This window comes from Myotis brandtii, unplaced genomic scaffold, assembly GCF_000412655.1.
Source record: "Myotis brandtii unplaced genomic scaffold, ASM41265v1 scaffold157, whole genome shotgun sequence".
Lineage (NCBI taxonomy): Eukaryota > Metazoa > Chordata > Mammalia > Chiroptera > Vespertilionidae > Myotis > Myotis brandtii.
In genome coordinates, this window is record NW_005355708.1 from 6,526,625 (window position 1) to 6,553,527 (window position 26,903).

At 37.1% G+C, this 26,903-nt stretch overlaps 1 protein-coding gene and 1 long non-coding RNA gene across 2 annotated transcripts in view; one reads left to right on the forward strand and one right to left on the reverse strand.

The window, feature by feature from the left end:
* Nucleotides 1-26,903, reverse strand: part of SKAP1 (src kinase associated phosphoprotein 1) — a 246,283-nt gene that overhangs the window by 118,821 nt on the left and 100,559 nt on the right. The window lies entirely within an intron of this gene.
* Nucleotides 23,862-26,903, forward strand: part of LOC106725362 — a 14,703-nt gene continuing 11,661 nt past the window's right edge. The window contains exons 1-2 of the long non-coding RNA XR_001361246.1: nucleotides 23,862-24,031; nucleotides 24,921-24,980. This is a non-coding gene — a long non-coding RNA (uncharacterized LOC106725362). The remainder of the gene's footprint in view (nucleotides 24,032-24,920; nucleotides 24,981-26,903) is intronic.

A 26,903-nucleotide genomic window follows, 5' to 3' on the forward strand; every position in this document is an offset into this window, starting at 1 on the left:
AAAGATTGTACTCCCAGAAGATTCATCAAAAATACTGAACTTTGCCAGGAACGAAGGAGAGAAAGGAGAGTAAAAAAGGAAATTTAGGTGGAGAGTACATTTTTCTATAGGTGGATGTTTCTATCTTTAAATAAAGCAAAGTTAAACTCATATTTATTCAGATATAGAATGAACACACACACACACAGACACACACACACACACACACACACACACACACACACACACACGCACATCCTCTTTCTATCTCCATTTTCCTGTGGCTTGGCTGACAGAATTGTGCTTGTCCCCAGCCCCTTCTGATTTACCTCTTGGGATAAGTGATGAGCTATGCTGCAGTAAACGAGGAAACATCTGTTTGACTTTCCGAAGCTGGCATGGGGAGCTGAAGTCTGAATCACAAATGCCACTTTCACAAACAGGTCTCCCACAGGAACCTTGCTAAAAACATGACTCTATTGGGGTGAATCGCGGCTCCAGTGAGTGATGGGTAAAGCTGCTCTCCTCTGCAGCTATTTGAAACAATGCACACTTGAAAAAAAAAAAAGGATTTGTGTGTGGTGGATTTAATGGATCCCAATCTGTTAAAGAGAAAAAGTACCTGTATCCAGTTTTAATTTGGAAAGTCAGTTCATATTCAAGCCCCGAAGACACTAAAATGAAGTTTGCTTCTAACAAATTCGGAGTCTTTTATTAGCAATAAACCTATGAAACCACGGTGTGTGGTTACTCTATATTTAGAAAAGGCACACAAAAAATCTCAAATTATTTTTTAAGCATATTGACATGGTAGTTAAAAAAAATCAGCACACTGTTTTCACATTTGATTTTATTATAGTGTTGTTGCCATCAGCAACAGTGTGCATAACTTAGGAACATCACCCTGGCTAGAGGTGTGTCTGACTCACCTGGACTGTAACGATTTCACTTTTTTTTTTTTTTTTCAAATGAGGGAGTTGCATCTGCCCAAAGGCAAACTCCTGTGGCAGGTGGGACACACTGCTGGCCATACTCCCAAATGCCTCTTCCATTAGCATCTTACCATCTGTACCTCTTTTTAGATTGTTCAAGTTTTCAGTTAGGCTTATTTTTTTAAAACCTCTTTTCTTTAGTTTAGTGATTTTTCTCTTTATGAAAAATGACTGCTTGCTGTTTGATTCCTCTCTGGGGATATTTACTCATCTCTCTCCTGAACAGGGCTCCCATTTCCTTGTCAGCACTTGATTTGCCTGACATCATCGTGCGATTATTAACCTGTGAGTGAGCTGGAAATATTTTAGAGGCACTCTGAAAGAGAAACAAAACTAAAAACCAACTCGGTCTTTTCAAACGATTTACCAAGATAATACATTTTATAAGATATCATCAGACAGGTCTTAATGTAAATGATAGATTGATGCAAACATCGTGCTGCATCTTTCTATTTAGCTCTCAAAGGCAGAGAGCATTGGTGCCAGAAAGGAGTTTCTTTATTATTAAAGGTAGTTGCCAGCTATCAGAACAGATGGATGGTTGTTGCCTGTAAGATACTAATTATGCTGTGTACAGCAATGAATGCAGTTTCGAAACTGTTACTGCAAGAATCAGGCCTGTATATGAAAATCAACTAAATTTTTAAAATTCTGTTTTTTTATTATTCCTTTTTTAAAAAAATTCGAAATATTTCTACCTTATAATTACTAGTGAGAATTCTTAGGTGGAAATGTTCAAATATACATGAAATTTTCTTTCTTTCTGTGAATATGACTAAGACTAACCATGCTTTCACTGCTCTAAGGAAAGCCCTAACAGAGCATAGCAAATGATAGAATTAGCACACTGAATATTATCTTAGCATAAAAAATGTGATGGATAGCAATTGAAAACTTATTTTTTGCAAATCTGTTTCCCACACCCTCCCTTTACTCAGGGCTCCGAATGCTCCTACAGTATCTAGGATCTTCTTTAGATAAAATTTCAACTTTTGAATTATGAATACTAATAAGCCTTTCCTAGGATAAAATGACATTCAACCAAAGTACTTGTATGCATGCATATAAGCATAACCAATGGACACAGACACCAGGAAGGTGAAGGCATGAGCAGGGGGTTGGGGGTGGAGGGGCAGTGGGGGAATAAGGATACATATGTAATACCTTAATCAATAAAGAAAATTTTAAAAAATTTAAAAAATAAAATTAAGACATGAGTAGATATATAAGTTATTAGGCCTTAGAAAGAAAAAACAAAAGTAGATACTTCTCAACATACATAATTTAACCTAAACTATACCTCAATTTTACTTCATGTTCATAGGCAGAAAATACCGTTGAACCTAGGAACAGTAGTTCAAGAATTCTTCTAAAATCAATTTTAATGAAACACACACACACACACACACACACACACACACACGCACACACACATACACACACTTTAATGTTGAACATGCCCATTTAATCAACAATTTTGGCTCAAAGGTGACATGATCAGCATTTACACTTAGACCGACCACCTGGTACTAATACACACTTTGTATGTAAGTCCTTAGGTCGACACCCAATTTATTGACCTATATTAATCATTAATATCCTAGAAGATGGTATTTTTCCCAAACGTCACTTATTTTTCTAATGCAGGGATATGAATACTGAGTTAGCTCCATTTGCTATGATTAAAATGAATTGTGATTAATTGCTTACAAAATCATTTGCTCTATTTCTATTCTTTGCCCATTTGGTCTTAAGTAAAGCCCTAATAGAGGATAGCAAGTGATAGAATTTCCATGGGAAAAGTCTAGGAACTCCCTTAGGAAGGGTAATTAGGAAGCCAAAGGCAGAGAGGACTGACCAAATAGTTATCAATAGGTATATGGAGGGAAGGGAGAGATGGAAAGGCACATCACTTCTTGAATGATTACATAGAGGCTGTTTCCTAGCACCTTTACATCAATACGTCATGTGTGTATTATGCCCATTTGATAGATGAGAAAACTTAAGATCAGAGAATTTAAATGCCTTCCCTGAGATCATACAGGTAGTTCATGTAATAATCATTTCAGGGTTTGGAATACTTTACAAAATGAATCTTATAAAATACTTGAAAGACAGACATTCCTCTCTAGAGTTTCAAAAAAAGAAGACTTGAAGAGGTCTCCAACCTAATATAATAAGCTAATTATAAGAATGGGAAGAGGTTTTCTACCTTTCCTCTTCCACCAGATTTTCTGCTTGGAAATGCTGCATTTTCATCGAGAGAAAAAGCCTTCTTTTAAAACCCTAAATCCCCTTGCTGCTGCTTCATCCCTTATCACTTCACTATACTGCTTCGTCTGCTTGTCACCTCCATTATTTTCTTAACCATAGGTTTTTGGCTCCCACCTGCAAGGCCACTCTAAATCTCTTCTTTCAAAGCACCCAGTGACCCACTAATTGCCAAACCCCAATGACTTCTCAGTACTTATTCTGTTTGATCTCTCTGCAGTATGTGATATATTTTCTCCCTGGGTCTTCTTCTACTTTTCTGATAATTGTTTTAGGGCCTCCTTGCTAGCTCCTCTGTCTGCTTCTTCATATGTTGGCACCTCCCAGGGTATTATTCTGGTCCTCTTGTTTTCTTCCTCTATAGTCTTTCCCTGGGTGACGTATCTCCTGGGCTTTAATTCTCAGCGTTAATAGAATGGGTCTTCCTCATCTCTGAAAATTTTTTCACTTAAAGTTCTGAATCTGTAGTTCTAAATTTCAAGTGGGTAACCCCTTGAACTTGAATGATGAATTTGTTTTTTGGACGTTATTCCATCAGGATTCTTAGCTGCAAGGCAGAAACTGTCTCAAGGTTGGAGTCAGGGGAACTCCCGAGGGCCCTGGGACAGGAACCACAACAAACATCCTGCAATGCACCTACAGATGCTGCTGGTGCGTATGTGCATCACTTGATCAAGATGCAAAGTCTTCAAGGAGAGAGTTGTCCAAATCCTGTGGTTGGACCCTGACAGCATTGAATTTGGTTGAAGAAGGATCTGGTAGTGGAGGGGGACCACTACCTCTTACTAATACCACACATGATAGAAGATCACACAAAAAAAGGATCAGAGAGTTTATAGGGAGAAAAGGAGTTGATTACAGATGGCCAAACAATGAAAAATGCCTACCACAAAATACTCAAGTTGATTGGTCCCCAATGTTTTACAAGATACAGTTTAAACTATCAACAGGAGGTGATGGAAGTGGATCAACACAGGAAGAATATTCATATTTTTCACAACTAACCCTAATATACCTTCCCAGCCATTCTCTCTATGTATTCTCAAACATAGTAAGTATTTTCATACAACTTGCCTTTGTTTTCCTGATATTTATCTTTCTACGGTAACCCTACTTTCCTTCTTTATTTGGTTAAAGCTTACTCATCCTTCAAGAGTCAGCTAAATGTCACCTCCTCTATGAAGTCTTCCCTGATTCCCTTGGGCAGAATTAATTTATTTTGTTCTTCCTCCACTTAGGACTTCTCTGAAAACACAATAAATCTCAATGATTAGGGTGAGCTGTACACATCTGTTTTCCATTGGATTATTAGTTCCTTGAAGGCAGGGATTGGATCTTATTCATCTTTATATATTTAGAGTCTACATCAGTAAGCACATTTTAAGGAAGAATTAGGAAGCAGAAGAGGTGATGTTGCCATAATGATGAGGTCTCTTAACTCATGGTTTACGTTTTTCAGCTTAATTTCTTTTGTTCCACACACCATACTTTCCTAATCATTTCAAATGAAACAGTCTATAGAGTTCTAGGTCAACTTCACACTGGGTCAGGTAACTTTTCTTATTCTTTAGCCGAAGGAAGAGGAGAGTAATGTTCCCATTGCTCTTCACAACTAAGGTGTCATCAGTACTTTCAGAGGTCTTACAAGCAATTCAATTTTGCTTAATTGATAAATGTTTCTTTCAGAAGCACAGAGTGAGCTAGTTGCATTCATTTCTCTGTATCTTAGACACTGGGCTTAAAACTAAGAACTCTAAAATATCTTATACAGTAAGTACATTGAGATCTTTATGTGACAGCCTTTAGATGGAAGATATTATCTCTAACAATGGATATAGTGTCTGTAGTTATGAATCAGTTTCCTTATGGTAAAAATGCTTCTATGAAATGTCTGCAAAATAATCCTATATAATAAAAGGGTAATATGCAAATTTACCCTAACGGCAGAATGACCAGAACGACCGCTCAACCAGTCACTATGAGGTGCACTGACCACCTCTCGGTCCCTTTTCCTGGCCGGTAGGCTCCCATCGCCTGATGGCAAACAGGGAACTGGGGGTGGGTAGTGGGGGATACAGGCGATGCCAGGCCAAGGACCCCACCCCGCCGGTTGCCTCACACACAGGGGGGGCGACCCGCAGTAGGGGCGGAGCCGGCGAGCAGATGGGAACGGCCGGCCTCTCAGTCCCTCCCTGCAGCTGTCAGGCTCTGATCGCCCCATGGTGAACAGGGAACCGGGAGTGGGTGGTGGCGGGGGTGGGGCCGGCAGCCAGGGAAGATGGCCCTGATTGCAGGCCAGGCCTAGGGACTGGACCATACCCACGCACGAATTTCATGCACTGGGCCTCTAGTATGGTCAATAAACATCATAGGCACAAAAGGAAATTTAAGTTTCTCTTTCACATTATGGAAATTATCTCAATTGCATAATACATTTTTCAAATTCTAATCAAGAAAATGATTATGATTATCCAAAAGTTTGGAAAATAAAATACAATCAGAAGACCAAATTTTAAAGGAAACTGTTATTGAGTTAAATTTATCAAGTGGACATTCAGTAATAGCTGAGTATTAAAGTTGCATTTCTAGAAAACTAGATATTTCATACCTAATGTGTGTTTTAGGCAGGCCACAAAACCTTAAAGTGACAAACCTTCTGTCATTTGTGAATAGTCTAATTGCTCTGTACTGAAATTAAATATTAAAGAAGGTCTGATTTACATGATGAGTATATGGAGCATTTTGTTAAGAAGCCAGTTTAAAAGACTCAACGTCTGAAGATGTTGAATTGATTTCCTTTTGGTTGATTTTGACCATATTCTACAATCAAAAGCTTTTTCGATTTTTTCCCCTGTTTCTTGGATATGTTTCAAGAAAATGGGAATTTGGGGATTTAGATTGGCCACTCAAAACAAGTAGTCAGATTTTAACAAAGGTGACAGAAAAGTACTTCTCATGGGGAAAAAAGGGATGCTTCATCAGCTTTATTTGTTATAAGAGAAATTACCAATAGGTACTGGTGTTTATATCCGTAACCTAAATGCGGTGGGAAACTATTAAGCACCATCTACATTCTCTAAAGGAGAGTTATGCTTTGGGCTTGTATTATGTTCCTAAAATGTTTTCTAGCATAAGAATCTAACTCAAAGCCACACACACTCCTATTTATCCTTCCAGATATAATATAGTCACTGTCATTACAAAGTTTCTCTGACATGCCAAACACAATGCTAATCACTCTCTCATTTCGGATCTATTACAATACATTTTACCATTTTAAATCACTTTCTTGTATCTCTATCTTCCATTAGACATTGAGCTCATCCTAGGCCGAGACCAGGTCCCTTCATTTTGTATTCTCAGCACTTGCACTGTGCCTCACACACAGTACCTACTCAATAAATGTTAACTGAATGAGTGAATAAATGAAAACATAAATTTTATGTATAAATCCTAGTACAACAGTAGCCAAGAGGAGTGACATGAAGGACAAGAAAAGGATGAAATCATGCAAAGTCTTTTGGATGTATTAGTGATATTGACTCTGATTCTAAAGATAAGAGAAATCATTGAATAATGGCAGCATGGTGATTATATTAAAAGAAGCTAAGAGTGAATTTGGGGATTGCAGTTGGATGATGAGTAGTTCCAATGAGAAATGGTAGTGGCTTGGGCTTGGGCAGAGCTGATGGGGATAGAGAGTAATGGATGTATCAAGAAAAACATTTAACAGGCAGAGCTGATAGGATTTGGTGAGTGCTGGATGTTTGGGTGGGATGAGCGAGAGAGCTGGTCAAAGAAGATTGCACCATTTACCAGGAAAAAGTAGAAGAGGTACGGGTTTGGGGCAGAGGAGAAAAGTTGAGTCCGAGGTTCTGGTGAGACATCCATGTGTTACTCTGAGGGAGAAGCTATTTCTATTCTCCCCTCAACGCACAAGGGCAACTGAGGCTGAGATTGTTGGCACAACTTGTCAACTGGCAGAGCCAGGAGTCAGCCCCACATCTGCCTCCAGAATCTTTGCTGTTAACCCCCATGCCATGCAGCATTATAATCCTTTGTTTAAAGAAAGCACCAATACACAGGAAGCAGAGTTGCAGTTCTGACTTTCCTCTTCCTGACGCCCAAGTGTATCTCAACGGAGGCAACCTTGCTGGAGGGCGAGGCCACTTAGCTTCCAAAGCAAGGCAGTGGTCTTTGTAAAGCCTTGCTTTCCACACACATACACATACCGGCCTAAACAGATGGCGGTGAAGCCACAGGGCACCGGAGAAAGACAGTGAGCAGGGGGGGAAAAAAGGGAGAATCCTCAGGGCACTGGTAGAAGTGCAAAGGTCTTGTTCAGGTGAAAGAAAATGTGTAATAAAATTCACCGGTTCAGCTGAACAGGTAATTACAGAGTTAATAAAACAAGAATTCCTGACACAATAGATTCTAACACTGCCATGGGTGTCATAGTCACTAAGTGACTTTTTAGTTTGCTGGTCATTGATCCACTAGACACTAACAGCTCCAATCGGATCAATGCAGGATAACATATGAGAAGGACTTTTGCATGTTAAAAATCTACTGGAAATTTTACATGAATGAGTTCATTATCTGGGTAATGTGACCTGTGTCCAAATGATACATGTGGCCCATTTGTCAGGTTTCCTTTTAATGGCAAAAAAAGGAATTTTCTTCTAAAAGCTTAATTATGTGAGAAATTCCGCTGCCGAGAAATTGAAGCCACTTGGGTGCCATGAATGTGTAAACATGTTAATTTGAGAGCCGTGATACCTAAAGAGGTACATTTCATCTCACTCTCCCAGCCTCCCTTTTCTCCACAGGGTCACCTCACGCCCTCCTCCTTTGCTAGGGCCAGGCAACACTGTTCTGGGGTCTTCCTCTCTTTGTAGCCTCGGCCAGCTCCACTTTCTCTGAATCCTTCTCTCCTGCACTTACAGTTCCTTTTAAAAGCTTGTCTGCTAGGGCCAATATTTAACCCAGGACCCCTTTTGCTATCTTTATCTGCCCGGGACTCTGTTGTTATATGGTTTTAGCAGAAGAGAGTAAATAGATAAGAGAATATACAGGGGTTGGCAAAAGTGGGTTTACAGCTGTCAATATGGAAAATAATACAATAATTAATAAATAATACAAGAATAAACTGTGTTTCATGTACTCACAACTGTCCACCGACCTTTGCCCACCCCTGCATATATCTAGTTGTCAAAATTCATCAAAACATATAAAGAACTTTATTTTATGTAAATTATATCTCAAAAATATTCAAAATCAAATATATAAAATACATTTTCTAGAACCCTTTTTTATTTGTCTGGCTTCCATGAACAAGCCTATTGTTATTGCTCTAGGTCAGCTGTCCTTCTAGAATCAAGTGATATATGAGTTCTTTGCCACGTGTACATACAGGGTGGGGCAAAAGAGCTGTGAGTATGCAAAACACCGAGTTTACTCTTGTATTATTATTTATTGATTGTATTATTTTCCATATGAACAACCATAAACATACTGCTACCCCATCCTGCATATTTGACAAACATATAAATATGTCTAACGACTACATATATGTAATTGTGTAATCATTACCAAATCAAGATAGAGAATATTTCCATCACTCCAAAAAGTTCCCATGTGCCTCTCTGCAGTCCATCCACTCCCTCCCACCCCTAATGGTTGTATTATTTTCCATATGAACAACCATAAACATACTGCTACCCCATCCTGCATATTTGACAAACATATAAATATGTATAACGACTACATATATGTAATTGTGTAAACATTACCAAATCAAGATAGAGAATATTTCCATCACTCCAAAAAGTTCCCATGTGCCTCTCTGCAGTCCATCCACTCCCTCCCACCCCTGGCAACCATTGATCTATATTTTTGTGTATAGTTTTGCTTTTTAAAACAATGTTCTATAAATGAAATAATATGGCACCTAATCTTTTATGTCTGGCTTCCTTCAATTAGCATAAAACATTTGAGATTCATCCATGTTGTTATATGTATCAGTAGTTTATCACTTATATGGCTGAATAGTATTTCATTATGTGGATATACCGATTTTTTTTTACACACTTACTAGGTGATGAATATTTGGGTTATTTTCAGTTTGGGATTATTGTGAAGGAAGCTGCTATAAACACTCAAACCAGAAACCTGTGTTCAGACGTAGGCAGTTTAGATATACAGTTCACGTTTTTTAAGCGTTCCACGCCAATGGTGCCCAATGAACCATTAAGCTCTTTGCCATCATCATGGCACCCCTTTTTTACGTTCTTTTGATTTCTCCTGGTGTCTGTATTGCTCTTCAAGTAGAGACAGCCTGATACCACATCAAGCACCACACATTTAGCTGGTGAGCAGAAGCAGCATGCCTTAAAAATTGTGCTTTAGTCTAGCCAGTGTGGCTCAGCGTTTGAGCGTCAACCTATGAACCAAGAGGTCACGGTGCGATTCCAGGTCAGGGCACTTGCCCGGGTTGTGGGCTTGATCCCCAGTTGGGGGTGTGTAGGAGGCAGCCGATCAATTATTTTCTCTCATCATTGATGTTTCTATTTCTCCTTCTCCCTTCCTCTCTGAAATCAATAAAACTATATTTAAAAAATATAAAAAATTGTGCGTTAGAGAAAGCCCTTTGTATACCCAAATTAATTAAAGAAATTTATTTATAAGGAAACCCTCTAATTCAGGTATCCTTAAAGGGAGGACATAGAAAATAAGAAATCAACATTCTGGCCACCATTTAGTGGTCCATGGTTTAAGTTCTAACATGGTACTTAAAATTTCTTACCCATCAGTGTTGACCCAGTATAATTTATTATCTTTGGAACAGCATACATTTATTGTTAAAACAATGGGAAAATATCTGCCAATGATGTGACTTTACATTCATATTGTTTAGAAAAACAATAATAAAAGCCAAACTTATAAAATAAATATTCCTAGTCTATAGATAGGTAAGACAACTTTCAAAAGATTTCTAGTTTAGTGTAGGAATATATTTTAGCACTGTAATAATAAAATAACCTGAAGAATAATAGCCAAGTACAATGAAAAATATATATTCTAGAATTTAAAAAATTACAGAAGCATATACTTTATTCTTTGTGCACCAAAGGATAACAATCCAAAGTAATACAACTTTGTTTCAGCTAACAACTATCATTTAGAAAATTCTTATGTTTTTTATTCCCTGGTCAAACTGTACATAATCCTCTTCTTATATTTTCTTATTTATCAGATTAAAATTATTATTAAAAATTTCAAACATGTACAAGTATAGAGAAAATAGTATAATAAACCTCCTGTACCTATCACCCAACTTTAATAATTATCATCTCTTGGCCAATCCTGTCTCTTCTATCTCCTTCACTCCTCATCTCCACTCAAATGATGTTTTTCTTTTTTTAAAAAAACCTTTTTAACTTTGGAATAATTTTTGATTTAAAAAAAGTGGCTAAAATATTACAGAGTTCCTTTAAATCCTTCATCAGCTCCCCCCAATACCAGCATATTACAAAACCACAGTGTAACCACCCATACCCATAAACTGCTTTTATTTTTCTGTAAGAAAAACTGCTCAATTTTTGTGCTCCTTTGCTGAATGCAAATCCACTCATTTGAGGGAACAATAACTATAAACCACCATCCACCCTTAGCAATTTTGTAATTCCTTGTAATTATTTTCTTAATTTGGCCAAAAAAGAGCAAGTACTTTAAGATCTCTGAAATAGCCATAAACTAATGAAATTTTTAGTTAACAAGATGTTTGGGAGAGTCAAGCTCCTATTTTAGGGACATAATATGATCTAATAATTATTCAAACACCGAAATACCAATAAAGTTCTGGCCTAGACACATTGGCTGTTTCTAAAATATAGATAATTACAATGTCAAGAGACTCCTGTTCTGAGTTCCCGGCAGGATGTTCAGGAGCAAATGCGCTTCCCTTGCCACCCAGAATTCCACTGCTAATTATGAAATGTAATAAGTTATTCAAGTCATCAAATATGTGGGATTCTTGGTCTGAGGACCTTGCTGTGGTAATCTTTCCTGGATTCTCTAACAATAATTAGTAGACCCTTAAGAGCCAGCAGGGTTGGCATGCTTCTCCTATTTGTAGCTCCAGCAAATAAGCGAACTAGGTCAAGAAACACCGCCGAGGCCATGTGGGAGCTCGCTATGTTGTCAAGGTCATCAAAATAATTACCTATCTTAAGCAACTTGAGAATAACTCAAAGCAGCATTAACAACAGTGAAGAATAAAAAGTTTAGTGTCTTTAGACAAAAATACATAACTGCTGAGAGAATACAGGGGAAAGTTGTGATTAGGGTGGAATACGACAGAGAACTGGAGAAAGGTTCCTAAGGGAAGATGTGTTTAAAATTGTATCTTAAATTTAAGAGCAGGCTGCCCTAACCTGTTTGGCTCAGTGGATAGAGCATCGCCCTGCGGACTGAAGGGTCCCAGGTTCGATTCCGGCCAAGGGCATGTACCTTGGTTGTGGGCACATCCCCAGTAGGGGGTGTGCAGGAGGCAGCTGATCGATGTTTCTAACTCTCTATCCTTCTCCCCCCTCTCTGTAAAAAAAAAAAAATCAATAAAATATATTAAAAAAAATTTAAGAGCAGGCGACTAAGGCAGCATAAGAGTGGTTAAAGCAAGATTAGCTCTGGAGTCAGATTGCTTGGGCTCAACTCACAGTGCAACTCCCTCGTGCTCTGTGCGTTATTTAACCCTTTCGAATCGAGCTTGACTAAAGATGCTTATCTTAACCTCTGCCATCTACAGATGCAACAGGCTTGGGCCAATAAGAACCACACAGAGGAGATCGAGTGTTTGCTGACTGGCTGACCGTGATATTTCACCCTAACGAAGATGTGGGGGCAGGCAGGGGTGGAGTCTCATTGGCTCTTGAACACTCGTCCACAGTTACAAGTACGGGCTGGTTACAAGCTGCTGCTCCCCATCATTTCCCGCAGGGCGGGGTAGTCACTTAGGTGTCAGGAGAACAATGTGCTCTCAGTTTGCCTAATTGGCCCTGCTGTCTGGGTTCCTTGTACCTAGTTAGTTCCCCATGGGCTTGGCTCCAGCTAGGGCCGAAGGGGGACTCCAGCCAGCCTGCTTCTCTGAGACTAGACTCCACTTCCCTCCTGTCCCACAGAAACTCTCGATGAATGTCCACTCTCACCTGTCATTCTTGCAGCGCCCTGATTACTCATTCTGCTTTGATGCCATTCCCTGCCTAGCCCTCTTAGGCTGAATGCTTTGGATGTAACCTTGAAATGGTTTGCTTCTCTTAAACTCAGTTCACAGGAAAACCAGCTGCTTCCTCCGTTTCACATCCTGAAATCTTCCTTTACCTCTTCTTCTGGTTCCTGTTTCTACTTAGCCAAACCCCACACGGTCCCTTCTCCTAGACCTAGGGGGAGCTGCCAACCTGTTGACAGGCCAACCCTACACACCATTTATGACAAACATTTATTGTTGTTATGATTTTTACTGAGGGGATCCTTTTATAATGTTTTTTAAAAAGTGGGTTACAAATAGAACTGCTAATAAAGGTAAGTAGTAATTTGTAAAGATCAGTTTCTTTCAAGACATTCTATATCAAATGGAAATTTTATGGTGAGTTTGAAACATTGAAACAGGCCACTCATGCGTAGCTGTCAGAACATGCAGAAAAACTGTTTGCCGCCTTAGCATAGGTTATTTATGAAATGGCATTCCTTTCAGTTTACTCAGAGGCAGGGGAGCCTATGGTGGGCTCTGCCAGTTCTGAAGGTGGCGATCTGTAAAGGAGGCTTAGATGTGAGGACATAGGTGACTTCTATGTTCAGATGTGCTCTATCACCATGTTCAGAAATAGCTTCTGAAAAGCACAACTGGCACACTGTGGGGGAAAATACACTTATATTTGATCTGTCCCTTTTCTATAAGTAACTGAGGGATTCAAATATTCTGTGATAATTTCATTCTACCTTACACTAGAGGACATATTTTAACAGTCCTAGAAGCTTAGAAATCTTACAGAAAATTAAACTTTAGCCACGTCTGGGCAAACCTGGCTTTCATGGGCTGCCAAAGAATCTGGCACAGACATACATGACAAGACTGAAAGCATTTGGGTTTTGTTCACAATTTAACAGAGTTTCCCCACAGTAGTCATTAAACTCTGATCAGGTTACCAGATCTGAAGTTTTCAGCATCAGATGCCAGGCAGTACACAGTGAAATTCTTAGTTGCTTGAGATTTATGGCAGTCATATCGAAAGACAGGAAGGTATGGATTAGCCTACAAAGCAATTAAATGGAGAGTTCTCTCACAGTATGCCTGAGGCCTCTCCTGACAAAGAGAGAAAGCCATTTTTCAAAATGCCTTTGGTATTTTCACTCTGTAAGTTCTCCAAATCTTCACAGCCATCTCTAAATATTCTTTGGGGTATTTTCTCCATGGTCAGGGTGTTATTATAGATGAGGAAAGAAACAGCAAAATATTTGAGCTATTTCCATCCCGCCCGGCATGGCTCAGTGGTTACAGTGTTGGCCTGTGCATTGGAGGGTCGTAAGTTCGATTTCTGGTCAAGGGCACGCACCTGGGTTGCAGGTTTGATCCCCAGCCCTGGTCAGGGCATGTGCGAGAGGCAACCAATCAATGTGTCTCTTACATCGATGTTGTTCTCTCTCTTTCTCTCTCCTTCATGCCCACTCCCTTCTACTCTCTCTAAAAATCAATGGGAAAAATACCTCAGGTGAGGATTAACAATAAATAAATAAATAAATAGATAGATAAATAAATAAATATTTGAGCTATTTCTGAATGAGCAGTGAATAAGATGGGAGAGTTGATTTTAGGAGAGGATCAGAAGACATTTCTACAACTGTCCTTTTTCTCTTCCAGATGTATTGATATATAATCGACATGTAAGTTGTATAAACTTAAGGTATACAATGTGTTGATTTGATACGCATATATTGCAAAATGATTACCTCTGTAGCTTTTGCTAACACCCCCATCACATCACATCACATCACATAATTTCCATTTCTCCCTTGTTGTGAGAACATAAGTTCTACTTTCTTAGCAATTTTCAAGTACATGATACGGTACTGTTAACTACAATCACAATGCTGTGCATTAGATCCCCAGAACCTAGTCATCTTCTAACTGGAAGTTTGTAGTCTTTGACTAACATCTCTCCATGTCTTCTATTTCACAGCCCCTGGTAACCACCATTCTATTCTGTTTCTATGAATTGGACATTTTAGTACATATAAGTTATTATATGTATAAGCATTTGTCTTAATCTGACATATTTCACTTAGCATAAATCCCTCAAATTTCATTCATGTCTCAAATGGCAGGTTTTCCTTCTTTCACATGGCTGAGTAATATTCCTCTGTGTGTGCGTGTAAAATCTTTTATCCATTTATCCATTATGAACACCTAGGTTATTTCCATATCTTGGCTATTGTGAATAATGCTGTAATAAACATGAGTGCAGATATATCTTCAAGATAATGTTTTCATTTCCTTTGGATATATGTCCAGAAGGGGGATCGCTGAATCCTATGGTAGTTCTATTTTTAAATGTTTTGCGGAACCTCTATACTGTTTCCCATAGTGCCTACACCAATTTAAATTCCCAGTAACAGTGCACCAGGGTTCCCTTTTCTCCACATCCTTGCCAGCACTTTATCTCTTGTCTTTTTTATGATAGCCATTCTATCAAGTGTGAGGTGATAGCTCATTGTGTTTTTTCCATTGTTGTTAATTCTTATCTGAGGATATTTTTTTCATTGCTTCTTCAGAGAGAGTGAAAGGAGGTAGGGAGGGGAAGAGAGAGAAATATCGATGCGAGAGGGCCACATTGACTGGTTGCCTCCTACACATGCCCCAACTGGGGGTGGGGAGCAAACCCACAACCCAGGTATGTGCCCTTGACTGGGGATTGAACCCACAACTCTCCAGTCTGTGGGCTGGTGTTCTAACCACTGAGAACACCAGCTGGGGCCTCATTGTGGTTTTGACTTGCATTTTCCTGATGATTAGTGATGTGCATTTTCTCATGTACCTGTTGGCCATTTGTATGTCTTCTATGGAAAAATGTCTATTCAATTCCTTTGCCCATTTTTAAATTGGATAGTTTGTAGTTGTTGTTATTGAGTAGTATGAGTTCTTTATATATTTTGGCTATTAACCCCTTATCAGATATATGGTTTTCAGATAAAGTCTAAATGAATGAAAGATTTAAACATATGACCTGAAACCATAAAACTCCTAGAAGAAAACAGGGGGAAATCTCCTTAATGTTGAACTTGGCAACATTTTTTTTGGGATATGACACTAAAAGCACAAGCAATAAACGCAAAAACCAATAAATGGGACTACATTAAACACCTATACTTCTTTACAGAATACCAACTCCTTTTGCTGGTCATGCTGGGTCTAGAGAGAAAAAGGGAGCCCGTATGCCAGTATTTCCCATGAGCCCTTTTTGATCCTTTGGCCTTATACTAGTTCTATAATTTTATTGTTCATCGTTTTCTCCACCAGAAATCATAAGAGCCATTAAGAGCAACTGTATGGTGAGAATAGAACACAGGAGTTCAGAACATCGTTCCTTATTCTGTTCTTCATTTTCTCAGACATCTGCTTTTGGGATGAGATGTAAGTTAACATTCTTGCTGTGCCACAGCTGAGTTTTGGAAAAGTTACTTAAACTTTCTGATTCTTAGTTTCCTCATCTGTGAAATGGGGATAATACTATCTAGATTATAGAATTAGTATGAGAGTTAAAATGAGATATTATATGGAAAGCAGAGAGTACAATGCCTAATACAGCACTCTCAACAAATGTTTGCAATTTTAATTTTTGATTGTAGTTACTTAGCTTGGATAAAAGTATTTTAATAGGTGGGGGAGGCCACTTCATATGCTCAGTGGAAGAAGGGAATATAGAAACAAACAATAAGAAAAATCACTCATCTTATGGAGAGAATTTGTTGCATGATGCTAAATTTTAGGTATTTTTGAGTGTAGGACTATTGTTAGACCATTGTAGGGAAGTTGTTTCAATTATATAGGGAGACATGTAAGAAATTTAAAGTCTGGAATACATCACAAGACTTATTTTCATAACCTTCAATGAAAGGTGTTATGAAAGTATAAATTATACATTTTCACTTTTATAATTATACTTAAACTACCTACTTCCAGATTTCATTATGTAATTCTTCAGACTTAACTTTGTTTCCTTTATAAAGCAATGTGCCATAAAAAGCCTTCTGTAAAAGAAATCATTACTAATCACATATTTACTATATAAAGAGAAAATGCCTCCCTAAATATTCATATTTATATTGCCACATTACCTACTCTGAAATTGTTATTGGACAAAACTAATCATGTATTCAAGGCAGGTAAAATATTTATAAACATTATTCAAATTACTCACATTCAGAGACTTTGTAAAATCTTTTTCAAATAAGTTTCCCTGTAAAAATTCAGAAATATGGTCATAGTCATTGAATTTTGGTACACATTGTGGATCATTTGCCTCCAATTCTGGCTCAGAATGGGGGGGTTATGCAAACAATTTTTACCCCCCAATTCTCTCCACAGCCTGCTAAATTTTTACAAGAATGTTCTCTGCAATATTGCCATTGCGATGGCATAAGTACTACTTTTCAAATGGCACATGTAGGAGCTCTAAATATTTGAACTAGAAAAACAAAGATAAAGTCTATGAATTCAGCCCAGAGGCAAACAGCCAACTAGGACTTACTGAATGGATAGCCACATAAGCATTCAAAAGGCACACACTATCTAAAGCCAACATCTACAACATCCCCATAATGAACACACACTTCTTCAAGAGCAAGCGTTCTTTGGGGCTTGAAATCAGTTTAATAATTGCCTACCCCCTTTTTTATAATTTCTCTTCATAACGCTCATCTTAATTTGCTAGATAATTTTAATTATTTCATCAAAGTCACTTTGGAAGTCATCAGTGTCACAACGACAACACAGGAGTGGCTCATACCACCTGGCTCCACACTTTCACTGCCTATAGTCAACAACGTCCCCCAAACCTACAAATTTCACAATAATAAAAGAAAATGAAAAATAGATATTCAATAAGCAACTTATACTTTAAGAGAATGAGAGGGTAGTTGCATTTATTGTGTAGAAACAAAAGTACAACTATAATAATTTATTTGAAGATTCTAACTAAAAAAGAGTACACAAAATATAAAAATTGAAAGTGTGAAAGAAAGTGATATATGATTACTACTAATAATATGGAATAATGGTGTAATTCAAAGCAGAGACAGTTCCTATGAGCCACAGAAATTTTTAGTATGAGAAGAAAAAATGAAATATTTTCTAAAAAACAAAAATGCCAATATACAGCACACTTTCATAGAAATATCTCAGTACTCAGTATATGCAGTTCTGTCTACCAACTACTAAAGCGGAGCTAAATTGATTATTCTATTTTTTAAATCAGATATCAGTTGGGTAAATGCGCCTCTGATTATAGGAATCATTAGCCTATCAATCAAATACCAGCCAGCTGCATATAGCATCTCAGACAAGAGACCAGCTTGTATATCAACATATATATACAAACTCAAGTGGAAAAGAAAGTCTACCTTACAATGCATATTCTGAACTGTCCACAATAAATATTTGACACAACCAAAATGTTTTAACACACTCCACACCTTTACTACCAGCATGATAAAAGCATATAATAGAACAATTCAAAGTAGAGAAAACTTGAACTTTAAAGCTAAGCCATAAACTTATACTTAAAAAAATGTAAAAAGTAAAAACATGAACTGACTCAGGAGGAACTTGGTATATCTTTAATTACTGTGTATTTAGTAACAGTGGTCTTTAATTTGACAAATACTCAATTCTCTTACAGATTATTTGCTAGTCTGTCTGATTTCTATGAATTCCTGGGAGAGTATAAGCCAAGTGGTAGCATTTAATGAAGACGTGTTTTGATTGATTATCTCTCAGTGATCTGTCCGACATACAGTGAGTTATGAAAGTCATCAATAATTTCCCCTTAAGCAATAACTCCATTTAAAAAGTTATTTTTAAAGGGTTTATCAAATTATAACTCTTATCAAAAACAATAAAGCACTCTCTAAGGTTGTATCAAAATCATGACTGACTACTAGATTGAAAATATATGTTAGTACTTGATGCAGATGGCTAAGGTATCTTAGCTAACTTGTTATAACTATGTCTACCTAAAGGCAAGTAACAGGAATGCAGGTAAATAGCACAAAACAGTGGTTTTAAGAAAATGCAAAAATGATATATACATATAAAATAAAAGTATATAAACTTGTGCAGCGTATAGCAATACAGCTACTTGTAATGTAACATGAATAGTATGGCTTCAGGCAATTGAATAGAGAAGTGAAGCTGAACGCAGCTATACCCACCAAATGGCAAATGTGACACCTGATAATGTAAAACAGAGGCATCCCCGGGGTGCCATGTAAAATTATTATAAAGCGGTGAAATAACAATATAAAGTTAATTTTATTAAAATTAACAATAGTTCCCATCAGCACGAAACAATCTATATTCAAAATTAAAACAGTAGGGATGTTTATCCATTCAAGCATTCTGATAGACTAAATATTGTTGACTGTTAAAAGAAATAAAGTTTCCAAGCTTCTTTTTTTTCTTATACATTCATAAAATCTCATTCTTATGAGAAAGACCATATTCAAAGGCTTGAAATTAAAAACATGTTTCCTCATGAAATTTAGTATATCTGGCATGTTGCTATAGAAATAGAGCAGCTTACTACTTAAAAAAATTCTTGGGAATAAAACAAAAGTGCCACGAAAAATGTGATGATTTGATCAAATTCTGCACAGCACTTTTCAAGTACAATGAATAGAGATAGCTTAGATTTATAATGTCATGGTATTGTCTAAATCTTGATGCTTGCTGATATCTACAACTTTCTGTTTGCAGAACTGACCTGCATACACTTGCCAGCTGTGAGGTTTGTGTTAAGTAAAAAAACCAATTTTTAGTCTCTAAATATAATATTGAGAGAGTTTTCTTCATTACAAAAAAATATAAGCTCATTGTCGAAAAAAATTAAAATAAAGAAGAGTGCAAAGAAAGAGTAAATACTATCCCTAATATTATGTTATAACCTGTAGCCATTAGCACTTTGGAACACATCCTTTTAGTAATTTTTAAATGCAGCAATAGCCCTGGCCGGTTTGGCTCAGTGGATAGAGCGTCGGCCTGCGGACTCAAGGGTCCCAGGTTTGATTCCGGTCAGGGCCATGTACCTTGGTTACGGGCACATCCCCAGTGGGGAGTGTGCTGGAGGCAGCTGATCGATGTTTCTAACTCTCTGTCCCTCTCCCTTCCTCTCTGTAAAAAATCAATAACATATATTTTAAAAAAATAAATGCTGCAATAAGCATATATATTTTTTATTCTTAATATTTAAGAATTTAAAATTCATATTACAAAATGAATTTTACCTTTTCACCAAAACTAAAGGAATATTTCACAGCGTGTACTGCGTTTCATCCAAAATATACTCTGATAAATAACCCAATACGAGGTTAGTTTTATGTCCTTGATATTTATAACCCAGAAAACATGGATTATATAAGGTAGAGCAAGGGACAAATTAAGAATCAGTTATAATTAAAGATAGTATGCTTAAAATGTTTTTTATTGATTGATTTGAGAAAGAAACTGGGAGAGAGAGAAATATTGATTTTTTGTTCCACTTATTTATGCATTTATTGGTTGCTTCTTGTATGTACCCTGACTATAGATTGAACCCACAACCTTGGCATATCGGGACGATATTCTAACCAACTGAGCTACCTGGCCAAAGCCATTATCAAAGGAAAGCAACCAAATCATAAAAAATTTATGTAACTTTTACATTTAATTTAAGCCAAGAAAACCTAAGCTTACACGAACTCATTCTAACACTGGCCACTGAGTTGAAGATGAAACAACAGATACCTTATCAGTTAACTCACTAGAAATTTCATATGATCAATGAAGTTGATAAACAAGAACTTTTGCAGCCTCTTTTATTATTCCTAGATTGTCTCTTTTATGTTTTAAGGGAAAAAGCAAATCTTACACTTGCACACTCTATCTTAGCACACTCTCTCCCCTATCTTCTTATATCATATATCACATGTTACCCCCTTCCCGGGAATGTAAACTCCATGAGGGCGGGGTTTTTACATGGATGTATCCCCAGTGCCTAGAACAGTACTTGGCCCATAGTAGTGCCCAATGAACATCTGTTGAATAAATGAATGAGTTTTCTCCAATTGGGTAGAATTAGCAGAAATCAATTTAAGTCTTTAAAAAAAAAAGGGAAGATATTTTCCAAGAAATTAAATATACTTCTCAGAACTTGGGTTTCTCTTACTTTGGGAGCACACAATTTTGTAACTTTCGGTCTTCTTTATAGGGTTATTTTGATAACAGTAATTACCAGAGCTTACTTCACTAAAAATTTGTGAATTCATTTTTTAAAATTTCAGAAAACATCATTTTTTTGTTGTTGCCACTGATGCTAGAACAAAAAAATGACTCCCTTGTCTCTTTCTTGTAAAAAATACAGTACTAACCACACAAATCCAGGTAGCTGCCTCATCAATTCTCATTTATTCTACCTCATCTATTCTCCGGCGAAGGACACTCTGTATCGTATATTCCTATGGAACAATAGAACCGTTCTGAAAAATTTGCGTACTAGCAATTAAACCATTTTGCAGTTTGCAAACAGTAATGCAGATTCCAATGATAAGATGAGTGAGCAGGATGCAAGAACACCTTAACAATCACCTGCCACACTTGTGTTTGAGGTGCTCCATGGCTGTTTACACCTAGTGCCATCTGGCTCTATAGATAGAATAACAATTATTCCATCGAGGTGTGTAGCTCCCTAAATCATATTAATATACAATGATTCCACTAGTCTTATAGGAGTTGATGTCTTTGTGTGCTCCCATTTAACCTGGGTAATGCGCTAAAACAAGTCTGCCTCATCATTAAGAATTGATTTTTTATTTATGGGAGTGTCACTGGCAATCCCATGATATCCCTTTGTAATTCAGTTGAACAGGACTGCAAGCTAGCGTTAATCTATTTTTATGGCATATCTTTAAAAATTTGCAACATCTTGCTCCATTTGGATATTTATATAGAGATTTGTGTTCCCGCAGAAAGCTGTTGTTAGCTTTGGAGATCCATTTCATATAGCAATAGGGCAAGTATCTAATATACTTCATTAGCTATCTTATATCAGATAAGGGTTTATTTCCTTAAATTATTTAACCTTGGTAGAACCTACTAAGATCACATAAATTACAGATACACTAATGAAAATCATTAGTTAGTCTATTTTAAAAGACCCACAACAACCAACAGGAATAAAATAAAAACAGTTAAAAATCAGCCCTTTGGAAACATGTTATAAAAACAACTTGGTGAATTTACCATGATCACCCATTTCTTAATGTTGCCATTGGTCACTTATTCTTTAGACACTGACATCAACAACTGCCCAAATGTTAGTATTTGTAAAAAAGTCATACTGCTTTTTTTTTTGGCTAATGCAAAATCTGATTTCAAAAGTCATAGTTACAAGTATTTATAAATTGCCTTAATAACTTTGGCTAATTTAAAAATATTATAATAAAAATAATTAGTTATAAAGAGAAGAAAAATATTTTAAAATGCTGAGAACAAACAGCACATGGCAAAAATTACACTTTAAGTCTATTTTTTCCTGAGAGTACTTACAGGATCATTAAATAATGACCTCATGGCTAAGTTCTGTCAGAACTTCATATTTGGGTGAGTATTATAAAGTCCATAATATTGTTTAGAAAGCAATAGTGAGCTTCTTCCAAAAATTACAGAATTTGGGGTGTGGAGAGATTATGGTCTGTTATATCTGAGGTTCTCGCCCACTTTATACTGCTGTTTTAAAGGTAGAACTGCTCCTATGTTAGTGAGAGTTTATAATATATAATTAGTGATACAGCAACTCTTAAGGAAGTTGAACAAGTTTCAGGATTTTTAAAGAAATGAGGCAATACTTCTTCAGATCTAAAAGATTTTGCAGAAGAACGTCACTGCAAACTATAAACTACTTTAAGATTCTTGGCCTAGAGAAAGTGTCTGGTGCTTTGCATGGATTATATAGACAATTTAAAAAAAACAACAACACCCGGACAAATTCAGGATTCCAACCTGAAAAGGTATGTCGGAAAACTTAATTAAGGGCTCAAACTTAAGAAATGCACATTCATAAAAGCTACATGTGAGTTAGAGGTGTGAAATCAATGTAGTTTTCAATGCAATCCACTAAGCCCTGTACTCCTGAAACTGTAATTTTTTACAAATATGTTTCCTAAGAGCTGTGTAAATTATATTCTTTATGTATTGTAATGTTATAAATAACAAAGAAGCAACTATGTGCTTTTGTATTCAATAAGTAAGCATTTAATGCTCAGATATGTTCACTAAAGATAGTTTCACAAAAAAGCGGGGGACGTGTTTCTGTGCTCTTCGGAACTAGGTGGAGAGCAATTATCAGGAATAATATACGTGTCAGTTTTTGAGTACAGTATTGCTTCTAAACATTATTAAAAAAAACACTCCACGAAGATGATAAAAGGTGGATTAATCACCTAAATGCCTATAAATTGAGATTTAAGGTCAGAGATATTTCCTTCACTCACCCTGTTGTCACATACGGGGTTGGTTGGTCACACATCATGTCCTGGTGCGTACAAGGTATGCACTGTGGTTCAGAGTTAATATTGGGGATTTGGTTTAGAGGGCTCACAATTCAGGTTTTAAAACATAATAATGGTAGTGTCTATACACTATTCTAATGATTCTAATGGCTTTATTTTCATTAAAAGAATTCTTTATTTTAGGAATGAGCCAAATAAAGAGGGAACATAGAGTCCGTCTGAAATCTACTTCAGGGCTCACCTCAATCGGGTGCACCGTGAATGCTGTGACAATGACATTCACAATAGCATTGCTTCTGGGTCCTGCTATAATTTGCTCCCTATGATTGTCCTTTTAAACAAAAAGCTCTGCACTCAGCATGCAAAGAAGTTAGAAGTGGGGAAAGGAGGGGCACCCTCACATATAAGAGGAGAGAGAGGGAAAAACTGCAGATCAATCATTTATAATTAACAAAAATCCGATTGGTGCTTTAAATAGAGATCAATGTGTTCCAGGCTGCCTGGATTGTGGGGATGTATTCACCTTCTCGTAACTCTCCAAGCAAGCTGTCACACCTACAGAATCACCATTTGTTTTCTTAACAAAGCTTCAGGGGGCGCCAGGCTCTCATTGAAATTTCATTAATCTAATGGAGTAAAGTCCTATAGAAAAAAATCAAATTCTCGTTGGACGAGATGCTACCTGGGAAAGATAACCTCTGTTTGAACTCTCAGACTCGGATCGCTCTGCTATTAGTCTGAGGAAACAGACAGCAACAACGCTGATTACAGCCACCGGCCTCAACAATTTTTTTTTCTAACTAGCAATTTCAAGTGCCAAGTGCCACAGTGTCAGCTAAAGAAACACAACTGCGGGTTTTCTGCAGAGGGAAATGGTTCTGAAATGTCACTGAATAGCTCACCAAGGACGCCAATCTACGACAACAGAGACATAAGCATATAGGAGCAAGGGCCCACACATCCTCCTTTCACAGGTATGTTATTTACATGCATGTCATTTGTGAAACCCACAGATACTCAATTCAGGATTTTTCACAGAAGTCTACACCGAAATCTGTTTAGAAAGCAACGGCGAGATTTTCCCAAAAGTCATAGAATTTTGGGTAGGGGGCGATTGTGAAATGGTATACGCATAAGTAGATGCCCTACATGGTAGATGACGATCTTCAAGTTTCCAAGACAACAATTATAACTGTTACTTAGTGATCATATTTCAGCATCACCTCCATGTAATTTATTTCACAAGTTTGCAAATGTGGCCCAAATGTGTGCATGTCAATGTGCAGTGGCAACAAGACCTTTGAGAGAAAAATATGGAATGCTGATTCATCAAAATTTCTTCTAGGGATGTCCGCATGGCTCATGTGACACTCAGCAAGAGTACAGGATGGTAGACATATGCATAATGAAAGGGCCAACGTGACTAGGCTGCATCTGTGCCAAACTAAAATAGCTTTCCATATTGCTTGGCTTTCCCTATTTAAATGTCTATTTAAAAGCAAATTAAAATGACTAACAGACCAGTGACTTGAGGTACCCTGTATAAGAGTCCAAGGAGAAAATGAAACAACCTGTAGAAAACCCTCCACTAAGCTCCTACATGAATGCTGTGCTGCACAAGGAGCGACTGGGCAAAGGGAAGTAGACTTCAACCAGGTGAGATCACAGTCAAGTTCACCACTGCTTTCTGGTCTCACCTACTCCTAAATCTAGAAGTGACTGTGCAATCCTCCCTCGTGTTAAAGGAGAAAACAAATCTTACTTTAAAGTAAAAAAACAAAACAAAAAAGCATTGAAAAAATTCTGAGTTCATCTTCCAGATAATATTTTCATTTTACAATAAATGTGCTGTTTTTCACCTAGCTCACATAAAGCTCACTTCAGGTCAGGCAATATCTTCTGTCTCCAAAGCACCTCACAGGAGTGAGTCACATCCTCTTACTTATTTTTTTTCCATTTCTCTGGTTATGGGTAGACATTTTTCTACTTGGGATAGATTTAATATTTTTCTTCTGGTCTAAATTTATCCATAAAGACGTAGCTTATGTTCATACATGATTCCTCTAGTTTCCTGTCTGAGATCCACCTGTAGAATTATACTTCCTGCTCTCCACCTACATCCTGTTTAGAGATGCCACTGAAAATATATCAATTTTTTTATTTTAAGCAACAGGAAAATGGGTAAATAACACATTTGTGTGTCTGTGTATATGTGCTATTTATATAAACACATAATGTATGCAAATCTATACACACAAAAAAGTTAGTCTACTCAAGTTCAGGTTATTAAAATTGATCCTGGGAACAAAATAATACACCTTTTCTAGGCATTCATCCCTACAATAGAGACAGAGAAAGAAAGATTGTGAGAGGGAGACACACACATTCAGATGAGCCTTCAGGGAATTGTATGAACTTTTGAACCAGAGGCGGAGAGCCAGAGCCCAGCCTGTTCCCACTTTAATAAACATTTTTTTCTTCAATTAATTAAGGTTTGGAAAGAAAAAAAATCCACAGAAGAGAAGTAATTTAACATGCAACGCATACTTTGCAGATGGATCCTACCTTCGGATGCTTATTAAATCTATGCATGATTGCGCTGGAGAAAATTAATTGCATTGTTTCTTGCTATTCAAAAGGGGGTTGCAAACAGCTCAAAAATAAAAAGGAAAATAAAGCAAGATTATTGTTGTTGTTTTAAAAAAACACACACACAACGGCTACAGTATAAAAGGAATACTTCAAAGTCCCAATACCCACAATTGGCATAAGAGCACAAAAGATTTCTTTAAAATTTGTTTGATATTTGAAAATACTGTGTAAGTTGCCAGAATACATATAAGTTTGTATACTTTAAGTTTACTAATATTCTACTCTAACTAAAATTTCCTACCCAGTGGCGTTTGAACTATTCGATTAAGTGGTGAGTTTCTGTCCAAATCCTGCTGTGAAGAAAGACTTACATCAGCAGTCAGTACACACTGCCACACATTCCTTGTATCTTGGTTAGCTGGTGTTCTCTCCATTCTAGTGTTTGGAAAAAATGATAAATTCTTAGATTTGGGGGAGAAAAAATACACTACTATCATAAAATATTCAGAATGTAAGCAATCGTTTGCATTTTTATCAGCTTTAATTATTATTTTTAAAATATATTTTTATTGATTTCAAAGAGAAAGGGAGAAAGAGGGAGAGATAGAAACATCAATGATGAGAGAGAATCATTGATTGGCTGCCTCCTGCACGCCCCACACTGGGGATGGAGCCCACAACCCTGATCAGGAATCGAACTGTGACCTTCTGGTTCATAGGTCGATGCTCAACCACTGAGCCACACCAGCTGGGCAGCTTTAATTATTTTTTTTAAAAAGCACAGAAGCTTCAGAAACTCAAGCCATTTTTCTTTTTGCCTTTTCTGAAGTCCTGCTAGTGGAAATTGAACTGTAACCTCTCTGTTAGATTGTCCTGAAAACTACCTCCATCAAACTTGAAAGGACCACTCTCTGTCTCAGGAGTTACAAGAGTTATTAACCTTCTTAACTCACTCATTTCCAGATTTAAAAATAATCCTTGTATTACTTCATTACAGATGTTTCTTTTGATGCGACCCACCCTGTTGTTGACTAAAAACATTTCACTTAAGAACTCCTGGACGTATTCGATTCCATGACTCAAATAGATGGAGGCTGTGTTTTATTCTTCATCCCACTCCAAATAGATACATCAGTCTCTCTAACCCCTGGTTAATATGTATAACTATTTTATTTTTTTAATTTTTTAATATATTTTATTGATTTTTTTACAGAGAGGAAGGGAGAGGAATAGAGAGTTAGAAACATCGATGAG